Raw genomic sequence first — 13507 nt, 5'->3', positions numbered from 1 at the left:
AATATTTCATGATCTTTTCTATTCTTTGAATACACAAAAATATCATCTATGAATACAAGAATGAAATCATCCAAATATTAAAGAAAAAACTTATTCATCAAACACATGAAAGTAGCAAGTGCATTAGTCAATCGAAAAGTAAGAACAGTGAACTCATAATGCCCAAACCTAGTCCTAAATGTAGTCTTAGGAATGTACGCTTCTCTGATGCAAATTTGATGGTATCCAAATCGCAAGTCAATCTTGGTAAAGATAGAGGACCAACTCAATTGACTCAACAACTCATCTATGTGAGGTAAAGGGTAATTATTCTTAATGGTTTGCCTATTCAACCCTCTATAGTCGATTCAAAGCCTAAATGACCCATCCTTTTGCTTTGAAACAAAACTGGACTACCCCCCAAGTAGAAACACTAAGTTTGATGAAACCCTTTTGCATCAAGTCATCCAACTAAAGCTTCAGCTCTCTTAACCCATCCACATTAAACCTATAGCACACCCTAGAGTAGGGTTGGGTTCCTAGTTCTACCTCTATGGCATGATCTAAGTCTCTAGTACAAGGTATCCCAGGTAGGTCATCCACAAAGACATCATGATATTCATCGAGGAGTTTCTTCACATACTCAGGATGGTCTTCCTTCTCTTTCTCTTCCTTAAACTCATCAGCAAAGATTAAGAATGATTCACACCCTTGCCTAATCCTTCTCAAAAAGTTTCATGGTCCAAATTAGAAAAGAGTCACTATTCCTCTCTTCTCCCTAAATAACTTGGGTTTCTCCCTCCTTACTAGCAAAACTCACAATCCTATCCGCACACTTAATGAGGACTTTGTTAGAGACTAACCAATCCATCCCAATTATTACATCAAACTTACCCATCTCGATGGCATAGAAGTCTCCCTTAAACTTCCTTCCCGTTAAGGTGAAAGATAAGTTTTCCAAGAACCCTTGGGTGTAGTGATTTTTCCCATTGGCAAGTTGGACGATGCTAAGAATTGAACATCCCGATTTCTAATCTTTCCTTTCATTCTTATCATTGAAGCGTGTACATGATATGATGAGATGCAAAAGAAACCATACATTTCATTATAGGTTTAGGCAATTTACCTTGTTCCCTCGCTTCCTCAATTGTTAGATCCATCTCAGTCAACTTTGATTGCATCTTCGATCTAGTCCCAAAATTGAATTTAGCTTTGTTTGTACTCAAATGTGCAATGTCCGTGATCCCCACATCTAAATCACAACCCGAGCCTCCTTGCTTGCTCAATGAAATGGGGATCATTCTGCCATGTTGCTGGTTTTTTATTTTTCTGATTCTGAGAGTTTTGGTTATTGGAATGATTATGATTTCCAAAATTTTAGAAATTTGGATTTTGCCTACCCCGCCACACTGATTATAGGGTGAAGATCCTTGTTTTTTTCCACTATCATAATTTTCATCTTTTTGTTGCATATTACGCCCTCCTTGATACTTGGAATCATTAGAAAATTCAGATCTACGTGGAATACTTAAGTTTTGAAAACCTTAAGGATGATGGCCTGACGGAATTAACCATGATTTTGTAGCCTTTCATTGATTGTATGCTTCCATCCTTTCAAAATTCTCAGCTTTGGCTACAGCATCTAAGAAATCCTGTGATCTTGTTCCAGAGGAGGTCCTCCCTCAAGCCCTCTACAAATTTGTAAGAGCCTCACCCAAGACTTTAGGTGCATACTTGTGCAAACGCAAGAACTTCTCCTTGTACTCGTCAAAACAGAAAGATCGTGTTTTCTCTCTTGGACCTGCTTCCTCCTCATCAAATTCTCGAAGGGCAAAGAAATCGTCCAATTCTTCAAGCCAAGCCTCAAGATCTTCTCCTGTCTTCTTTTCACCATCAAATTTTCAAAGTTTTGCTTTCTTGAAAACCTGCTTTAGGGCAGATTCGGCCACATCTTCCTATGCTTTAGCTCATTTTTTAATTTCTGGTTCATGATTAACATCAGGAGGAATCTCTACATAAATCCCTGCACATCACGTGAATCGTTCTTGTTATGTAGCATACCTTTGAGATTAACCAAGTTATGATTAAAGATAATCCTAAGTTTTGGATGTTACAAATTTCAATAATGAATTCCAGTAGTTTTTTCAAGTAGGTAAAAACTCTAAGTGTTAAAAATTAAGTGAAAATTCAAGATTGAGTTTTCAATTAGTTAGTATACTTAAAGGCAGCCTTTGAGTGTGTAGATGGACATGCAAATCGAAATTTGGTAAAAAAGTAAAACGTGACCTATTTTTGGAGTTGACTTTCACATACAATCGCTTTTGGCTTTTGGTTGTAGATCGCACATGTTTTGGTAATTTTAAGAATCCACATGACTAGTTTCTACTAATAACTATGCGTGAAGTTATACTTGCTGCAAGTTGCATCCTTGACAGCAGATATGAGAGGCTTTCCAAATCTACAAATAGTTCTTCCACAAGTTCTGGAGAGTAGACATGGATTCCCAACCAATCAAGACATCAACAAATATATCGCAAAAGTAAAACACTCTTTTAATTATTTTTCTTTAAATTCTTTTGAGATTAAATAAATACATCAAATAAGCATGTATATGAGAGAATCTGAGTTGAGGAATGGCACGCTTGATGGTTGAATTTATTATTTATAAATGATCACCTTAGTCTAATGACTCATAGAATAAACACTTTTGGAGTTAAATAAATAGAAGATAGAATATTTGACTAGTTTGTGACTAGATTTTAGGTATAATCTTCATTGGCAGCTATTTTGCGAATCGTTTATCTTTCCATGCATTTAGAATCCTATTTTGATGTAAACATGAAATTTTTAGATAGGAAGAAACTCTACAACAATGTATGATACTCTAGAGAGCCAAAATCCCTTTTGATTTTAAGTTATTCAAGTGCGAAGTGGGGCACTTGGCTGTTTTTGATAGTTTTATGCTGAGAACACAACTTTGGCCATTTTGAATACTCTCAAAGAGACCTTAGAACTCATTTTTTGAGAACCATCACATCGAGATATTTTTATACAGCATTAGAAGTCCTAAAACTTTGTAGTTTTGACTTTTCTCTAACTGTAAATAGATTGAAAGATAGTACTATCTCAAAGAGACCAATTGTTAGGCTTTGGCTTAGAAATTGCTATCAAGATTGACTATCGTATCTATATAGACCTAATGGACTAACGCATAAGCATAGTTAAGACTTACCTATAGTTACTAGAGATGATCTCGATTGTTAGAACATGATAACTGATTATGTTAAAAACAAAGATTCCCATGTGACTTAAAGGACTCAGAGAAGTTAAGTACTGTTTGAATTAAAAGCTTGTTATATACTTGAAGTTGACTTTGATTGATTTGAATAAGCATGCCTTGAAAGATTATGGAGTGGAGATGAGTGTAAGATGATATGTATGACTTTTGATTGCTTTGTTTTGAAATGAATGATTTATATGCATGTGTATGAATGATTGATATGGATGTGTATGATGAGACTCGACATGAGATTTTAAGATTTGGACCGACCATCCTTACACAGGGAATGCCGGACAGAGAACAAGATTTATTCCCTCTCGGAGCCATGTGGTAGAACCTAGAGAGGACGAGATTCAGAAAGAGGCATACCCGAGATAGCCGTGATGTCCAATGTGGAGGTTGGGTGGACGAGCATCGGAGAAAGACTTAGATTGGCTCGATTTTGGTCATTATGACTAACCATGTTGTCAAGCATGGTAACGATGATAGAATCTTGAGATAAACACATACATTGTGATTGATTAGATGATATGCTTTAATTGATAGAGATATATATTATGTGAATATTTGTTCGAGATTACATGATTCTTTGCTTATGTCATAAGAATCTTGGAGATGGCATGCATGCTTGTTTACTATTTGAGAAGGTGGATTTGATTGTACTGCTATGTAGAAATAGCACAACTAAATGAGTTTTAATATTTTCTTAGATAAAGTTATATGATTAAGATATGGCTAGATTAGGGACCGTCACACATTCTGATTTGAAAGGCGGGCTACTATTTTTTCTTTGGCTTTGTTTAATTCTAATGTCAATCGTTCAATAAGCTAAGCAAGCTTAGCTAACCTTTGCTTAATTGTGTTATTTTAAGCTGAGCGTGCTCGGCCAACTTTTGCTTAATTGTGTTATTATTAGTCATCTTTTAAGCACGATCAAGGATGCGACCGCTCTCATACCACTTATAAGGCTTTGGCTTAATAATCATAATACAATTCAAGAAAATAAAATTTCACACAAATTGTTGAGGTAGAAAGAGAAAGATTTTGTATGTAATCAAGAAACCTTACAACAATCCAATATGAAGCACTCTTGGAGAAAAGAGCTCGAACCACCCCTGAGCTCGAACCACCCCTGAGCTATCACACTCGCTCTCTCACTCTCATGAAAAACTCCCACTCACACTCACACTCTCAATTTCTTCTTTGATTTTCTGTGTATTCCTCTTCTTCACGTCGAAAGCCAAAAGTAGCCCTTTTTGGATCTTTCTCGATCCGCGTGTGATATTTGGTGATGTCACCCTTTTTGGAAAAAGCCTTGTCAGGAAGTTTTCTTCAAACGCGGTCATCATTCCCATGAGATTATGTTTTTTTAAAAACTGGGAAAACAACCCTTTTCCATGGTGCACCATTCGCATCTCTGCGATTCGATGAGGATGCTCAATAGCTCATCTGGAACATTCCATCCTCCTCTTCGACTTTGTATCTCTTCCTCCGAGGCTAAACCTTTCTCCTTAACCTCTGTTTAGGATCTGCAATGTCGACACAAAAATCTAGGCACTTTTTTTTTACAAAACCCACTTTGGAGTCACCAAATGGATGTGAAATAATGCGAATCACAAAGATTTCACTTGAACAAAGTTTTTCTATGTAAAAACGGAAAAACTCTCTCGTACAAAACTTCTCCTGATTCCACCTCTAACCTAATCAAAACTCACCCACAAAAATGGCAACTACCTAAGAATGACCAAAACCAAAAATTTCCTGCAACACAAAATTTTGTCAAAACACGTTAGATGTCCTATTATAACATTCTACACACGTTAGCTTCTTGAGGATATCCCCAGTGTAAAATTAATTATTTTGATGTGTAAACCCACTAAAGGCAACCCTAATTGCTCAATTGTATCCACAATTGCACCCAATTTCTATTAATTTCTTATTAATTACATTGATTAGTCTTAATCACATAGTGATTAAGTGGTCAAAAAGGTTGAGGCTCAAATTGAGCTTGTGGATGGCAAAGTAATTGTGGATTTGTGCATGGAGTTGTTTTACTTAATTAGGAGAAGTGGCACAAGAAAGGGTTTTAGCTCAAATGCACCCAAACTTCCCAGATTTGACCTAAAGCAAATGACTATGTTTTTGCTTGTTGTGACTCACACAGTGGATGAAATGGCACCAAATTTGCATTGTGGTCAGCTCATACCATTGCTAAACTTCAACTAAGAGGGATTAGGTCGATTGCAAGCACACGGAGAGAATGGAGAAAAAGACCAGTTGTCGATTTCAGGGTGAATTCGCACTGCAACGTGGGAATTTCACCAAATGCGCCTTGTCTCATTAGGTCACCTAGGGATAACCAAGGTGTGAGTAGGTTTTGGTGGGCAGTGGTGAAGAGGTTAAGGAGAACAATGAGACACAATCTTGGCCACAAGAAGGAGGTTGTAGATATGGTTATGCCTAAGAGAGATTAAGGAAAGATTAGGATAAATAATGACTAATAGAGGTTAAGGTCAAGTCCTAAGTGTGAGTAGAGAGGTTTATGGGAAGAGAGGTGGCTATGATACCAAGTTGAGATTTATGGTACCTCCTATAAGAAGATAATTAGTCTAATCACACACTGAGAACACACTAATGACACATGATTAACTTAAACCTATGGTGGATGATGCCTAAGCATGATCATGAATGATGAGACCTAAGATCTAAAAGCATCCTTCACGAGTTAAACCGGTAATAGTAGGAGATCAACTTAAAACTTATTGAGAAGTATGGTGCCATAGAGCACATGTAAAGGCAGGGAGTGAGTAGGTGAGAATGAAGCCATGTGGCAAAAGTGGATTATCCCACATGCATGGACCAAGCAACTTAAGATGTACTCTACCTATATAAAAGGGGTCATTTTCAAGAAATGAATGTACAAGCATATCCAACGACACTAGGAAAAAAACGTAATGTGGAAATTGAGTAGAAATAAAAACTTAAAATAAATTAAAACCCAAAAAGCTTGATAAACATCTAAATATTTTTGAAATAAAACAACAAAATCACCAAATTGTTATACAAACCGATCAATGTGTATATTTGTTAAATGATGATATATATTTAATCTATACCATCATCAAATCTATATTTGTTATGATGATATATATTTAATCTATACCATCATCAAATCTATCTTTCAATGAATCCATGCATGCCGATTAATATCATCATGGTCCTCATGATCACCATATTGATTGTTAATTGCATTTTCCATTTGACTGTCCCACCATGCATTTCTTATTCGACATCCTGATCTTGAAATATACATTTATATCAAGAAGTGACTTGTATTACATACCACTAATTAGGATCTCTTTCGTCTAGATAAAACACAACCTAAAAAGAGCCACAAAATATTTACAAGAAAATATATATATAATGCCTTCCTTTTATCGATAGATTCATCAAAATTGAAAATCAACTGTAAACTTGTTCACATTGTTGTGGCATAACATATATGTCTCTTGAATATTGCCATAATTTAGTTTAGTCAATTGCCTTCTCTTGTAATCTCCTCGGCCGTCCTTTTGACGTGCTCTAGGACATCTCTAAGCCATTCAATATTTCAATCCTTTGGAAGAGCCTATAGGTTGGGTGGATATGAAATGTGCCTTTGCGTTGGTCTCCTAAATGCTATTCTCTCCTTTTCTTTCTCGCATCTTCATATTTCTTAATCTTCTTTTCCATCACATAAGTGTTAAGAAGACAAAATTAATGACTTTCTTTCTCATGGACTCATCCATCTTTCGAATGCATCCTTTTCCATGTGTGGCACATGTGACACCATTCATTAATCCTCATTGTTATGCATGAATCTAGGCATAGATGGATCAATTTGTTTAAAATATTCAAACATGTATATGAGGAATTCTTCCACCAACCATCCCTCCGCCATGCTTCCTTTTGGACTTTCCATTTTCCTCATAAATCCCTCCACCAACCATCCCTCCGCCATGCTTCCTTTTGGACTTTCCATTTTCCTCATGAATCCCTTCAAGGTTTTCATGAAGCATTCAAGAAATAACATCCATTGGTTTATGAACAACGCCACATATAGCCACCTCATCCACCAGATGTACTAGAAGGTGCAATTGAGTTGTAAGTATTCTTCTTGGAAAGATTCTTCAATCATACACACCACCTCAAATGACTCATCTCAAGCCTTGTCAATGGAATCTGGATGAATCTCCTTCGAAACTATCCATATATTCACCAAAGGAAGAAATTGAAAATTAAAGAGGAATAGATAATTTCAAAGCTATATGTTATACCAAAAGCACAAATCTATAGTTTTGATTGAAACTCACCTTGCCAATCCCCCTAATTTATAGATGGCATTCCAAGCTTTCTCTTCTCTACACCCACTAATTGATATTGGAATGATGAACTAGTGAAATCAATTTTGAAAACAATAAAAGATCAATATAGAGTCCACACAACATAAACCGAGGAGTCCAAAACAATAGATATAGTTATGTACGTACCTACATCATCTTGTTCCAATCATGTGATTTGAGACCATATAATTGATGCTTGCCCTTGTTTTTTGTTATTTTATAAAATTCACCCTTTAATGAGTGCATTACATCGATTGGTGTACGAAAATATGAAATTTGATTCTTGACATTATTTTCCTCTTGCCTTGTCAATCTCCATGGTGCCTTTAGTAAAACCACTTTGTCATTGACTACCCTTGGCCATACATTTTCCATGTCTCTGATATCCTTTACGTCATCTGTTATTGTATGGGTGTCTTTTTTACCAATTAGATGGTCCCAAGTCATTGATTGCACATTCTTGAAAATGTACATCGACGGATGCAAAAGATTATTTATTCTTGGCTCTATTTAATATAGTTAGATGATAGAAGATTGAGTACCTTGTCATGCCCATGGGTGCTGTGATGAGAGTCACCCTCCATCTCTCATTCCACTCTCCATCTCTCCACCTTCCATCCAATGGCATTGTAGGAGGCAAATGCCTCCCACTCTGCACCTCTCATCATCACAATTGGAGGAACCTCTGACGGAGCATAATTAGAGTGGTTTGGAGGAAGAAATTAATGATGCTCATCATACACCACTTTCTTTAGTGCATGTGCTTGGATACAAGTGATGGACTGCATATTAGACATGCATTATATCCTACAGTTGTGAGACCTATGAAGATGGTAAGAATCAAAAGTTAATAGAATTTACAATACATTATGCGATTGATAGATACGATAAAGAGAAGGAGAGGTACACCAGAAATCATTACCTCCCAAAGTAGTGTATATTATTGATAGTGCATAGGTATATATAAGTGACATCTAGGTTAAGATATATATAGTCCAGCACCCCTGCTTAAACTAGGGTGAGCTATATATAGTCGAGCACCCCTGTTTAAACTAGGGTGAGCTATATATAGGCTAACACCCCTGCTTAAACTAGGGTCTCTAGCTGTGGATGAAAAAACCATTGGGGAAAAATCCAAGCTCCTATATACATCTATTAAAATTTATATACAAATGTAATAATCGACATGTGCATGAATGTGATAAGTGATGAATAGTATATATATACATCGATTTCCATAAACCATGGATGAATGTGATGTGTGGTGCATGTGTCTAAAATTTTGAATGAATATATGCAATGATGATCATAGATCAATTTCTAAGAAATTTTCGCTATCACTCCAAGTTCATTGCATAGGCAAGTGAATCAAGCTTCACAAAGTCCCTTGGAATGTCTGCAACCATTTGTTCAGTTGGGCAATATTCAACCATAATAGATTCCTTCTTCACTTCATGGCAAGCATAGTAATAATGAACAAGAATGTGTTTGGTTTTGCTATGCTGAACATAATCCTTTGCAAGACTGATAGAGCTTTGATTATCACATCGAAGAGGAGTGCTAGAAGGTGGAGGATACCCAATGTCTGAAAGTAGCTAACCTAACCATATCAACTCATGAGCTCCCAATGACACGACTACATATTCTACTTATGTAGTTAAAACCAATATGATTATGTCCACCAATTTTGCATATGTCCTTGATTAGAGGCTTGCATGCAGGTAATGACTTTTCATTGCTCTTTTTTACTTCTCAAGTGTCATTATAATTTAGAAGCTTTACCTGGTTACCATCAACCCTTTTCCTAGTACATACTTGTATACAGTAACTAGAACCAATCTTATGGATAATCTCCTTTTCATCGTCGTGAGACACAACTCCCAAATAATATTGTTCTATATGACGATCCCACTCAATATCACAATACAATTATAGAAAAATAGAATTTTACAAAATCTTATTTGAGGCAGAAAGAGAACAATTCTGTATATAATCAAGAAATCTTACAATAATCTGATATGATACACTCTTGAAGGAAAGAGTTCAAACCACCCAACCACCCCTGAGCTATCTCACTCGCAATCCCACTCTCATGAAAGTCTCGCACTTGCACTCGCACTCACACTCGCACTCACACACGCACTCACACACGCACTCTCAATCTCTTCTTTGATTTTTTGTGTATTCCTCTTGTTCACATCCAAAAGCTAAAATTAGCCCTTCTGGAGATTTCTCGATCCACGTTATATATTTTTGGCGATGTTTCTCTTTTTGAAAAAAGTGTGTTCGGGAAGCTTTCTTCATACACAGTCATCAATCTCAAGAGATTACGTTTTGCACTAGGAAAATGACCCTTTTTCGTGGTGCACCATTTGCACCTCGATGATCGGATGAGGATGCTCAATAGCTCATCTCAAACATTGAATCCTTCTCCTCGACTTTGTACCTCTTCATCCGAAGCTAAATCTTTGTTCTTGACATCCGTTTAGGACCTCCATTTGCACTCGCACTCACACTCGCACTCACACACGCACTCACACACGCACTCTCAATCTCTTCTTTGATTTTTTGTGTATTCCTCTTGTTCACATCCAAAAGCTAAAATTAGCCCTTCTGGAGATTTCTCGATCCACGTTATATATTTTTGGCGATGTTTCTCTTTTTGAAAAAAGTGTGTTCGGGAAGCTTTCTTCATACACAGTCATCAATCTCAAGAGATTACGTTTTGCACTAGGAAAATGACCCTTTTTCGTGGTGCACCATTTGCACCTCGATGATCGGATGAGGATGCTCAATAGCTCATCTCAAACATTGAATCCTTCTCCTCGACTTTGTACCTCTTCATCCGAAGCTAAATCTTTGTTCTTGACCTCCGTTTAGGACCTGCAATGTATTGATACGAAAACCTAGGCACATTTTTAGCACAAAACCACTCAAAGCCCACTTTGGAGTCACCAAACATATATGAAATAATGTGAATCACAAAGGTTTCACTTAAGCAAAAATGTCCTATGTACAAAACATAAAAACTCTCTCATACAAAACTAGTTGTCTTTAAAACAATCATTTAATGAAATCATAGTGTCACTGATCATATTCCTCGAAATCTCCGGTTGAATCCATATTTCCAGCCATTCCTTCATCGGTATACCTATGGCATCATTGGCAACCAAAATGCTCACCACTTGTCTACTTAGGGGCCTTTTTGATGGTTCCTAGCTCATAGTACTCGGCAATATATTCACATATCAAAATGGAATTTTCCGTTGAAGATCAACAAGATCAACCAACGGATCCATATAAAAGATCCATGGACTCATCCGTTGAGGACCAGCAAGGTCAATCAACCAAATCCAAGCCCGAATTCAAAAAACAACTCTTACTCCTTGTTTCAATATCTTCCACGATGCACTTGTGGGTATCTTCGGTGACCCAAAGCCCGAGCACCGTATGGTCAGCACCCTCTAGGATCCTTCACAGGTCACCTAGCGCTTCACTCATAGGCCGCTTCCTTGGTACCTCATCCACCGTACCGGAAGCTCACCATTTAATCGAGGCTGATCAAGACCTTGGCCAACTTTGCTATGCGAGACGTCCTCCATTGACTCTCCATCAGGTGTTGCAACTTTATCAGATTAGGTCTCCATGACCTCATTCACAAGACGGTCAAAATGCTTCCCCAGCATTCTTGACATAAAACAGTCATTTAAAAATAGGTCATAAATATAGTTTCTATAACGAACTCTCATCTTTCCACATTGTTCCACATCAATCTACACCATTTAAATCACATCCATTTCATATGTATTCCCATTCTCATCCAATCACATCATTTTCGTCTCGTCACATCTTTTCTCGTTTATCCTCATTAGATCTCAACTACTCGCATCTACCCATCTCCACATCTCATCACATCTCAATTCACATGACATCACATCTCATTTATTCACAGCCCGATTCACATCACATTCATTCATATCCATCACATTCATTCTCATCACCATCCCATCACATACATTCTATCCACATAACATCTAATCACATCTATCCACATCATATCTCATTCATACACATCTCATCTCATTCATCCAATCCTTCGCCTGTACGACTACCCACATCTGTTCATACATTCATATCTATCACTTCACATCCACATATATTCATGTCACATCACATCTCATTATCACATCACATTCTTTCACATACACATCCACATCACATTCTTTCAAATACACATCCACATCCATTCTTTCACATACATCCACATCCATTCTTTCACATACATCCACATCCATCCCATATCATTCATTTACATCCTGATTCACATGACATCACATCTCATCCATTCATTCACATCTATCTGATTCACATCTATTCACCTCACATCTCATCATCTCTATTCACATCACATCCATCCATCCATTCATTCACATCTATCTGATTCACATCTATTCACCTCACATCTCATCACCTCTATTCACATCACATCCATCCATCCATTTATTCACATCTATCTAATTCACCTCACATCTCATCACCTCTATTCACATCACATCCATCCATCCATTCATTCACATCTATCTGATTCACATCTATTCACCTCACATCTCATCACCTCTATTCACATCACATCCATCCATCCATTCATTCACATCTATCTAATTCACATCACATCTCATTACATCTATTCATCCATTCATTTGCATCTATCTAATTCACATCACATCTCATCACATCTATTCACCTCACATCTCATCACCTCTATTCGCATCACATCCATCCATCCATTCATTCACATCTATATGATTCACATCACATCTCATCACATCTATTCACCTCACATCACATCACCTCTATTTACATCACATCTATCCATCCATTCATTCACATCCATCTGATTCACATCACATCTCATCACATCTATTCACCTCACATCTCATCACCTCTATTCACATCCATTTCATAGAATTTAAACATAGAATTTAAGAGAATTCTAATTTTGATATAAAGATTCTTTACGCATCTATTTATGCATAAAAATCAACTTTCGTGGGAATAACACTTTTATAAAAATCCTTTTATGCATCTATTTATGCATAAAAATCAACTTTAATGAGAATAACACTTTTGAAAAAAAAATCCTTATGCATCTTTCTATGCATAAAATCAATTTTAATGAGAATAACACTTTTGAAATAAAAAAAATCCTTTATGCATCTTTCTATGCATAAAATCAATTTTAATGAGAATAACACTTTTGAAATAAAAATAAATCCTTTATGCATAAAATCAATTTTAATGAGAAAACACTTTTGAAATAAAAATAAATCCTTTATGCATCTTTCTATGCATAAAATCAATTTTAATGAGAATAACACTTTTGAGATAAAAATAAATCCTTTATGCATCTATCTATGCATAAAATCAATTTTAATGAAAATAACACTTTTGAAATAAAAATAAATCCTTTTTGCGTCTTTCTATGCATAAAGTCAAAATAACACTTTTATAATAAAAACAAATTTCCATTATGCATCTTTCTATGCATAGAAATTATATCTAATGGAAATAACACTTTTATAATAAAACAATTTTCATTATGCATCTTTCTATGCATAGAAATTAATTTTAATAATTAATATCAGTGATATCCATCCATATTCATAGGTGAATATGTACATGGAGTAATTAGAATATTTCTTTTAGAATGCACAAATGGTGGGAATTACTCTTTTGGAATAACATAAAAACATGGAGTTGTAAGCTTTCCTTTGGCTTAAGTGATTGAGGGTTCTACTCTTGTTTGAAGCAAGAGTGGCCACCAATTTCTTTGGAGAGGATTAGGCCAAAAATAATTGAATTATTA

The sequence above is a fragment of the Cibotium barometz genome, chromosome 13 (genome assembly GCF_041138505.1).
Source record: "Cibotium barometz isolate CiBa-2024 chromosome 13, ASM4113850v1, whole genome shotgun sequence".
Taxonomy (NCBI): domain Eukaryota; kingdom Viridiplantae; phylum Streptophyta; class Polypodiopsida; order Cyatheales; family Cibotiaceae; genus Cibotium; species Cibotium barometz.
This window is presented reverse-complemented; position numbering follows the sequence as displayed.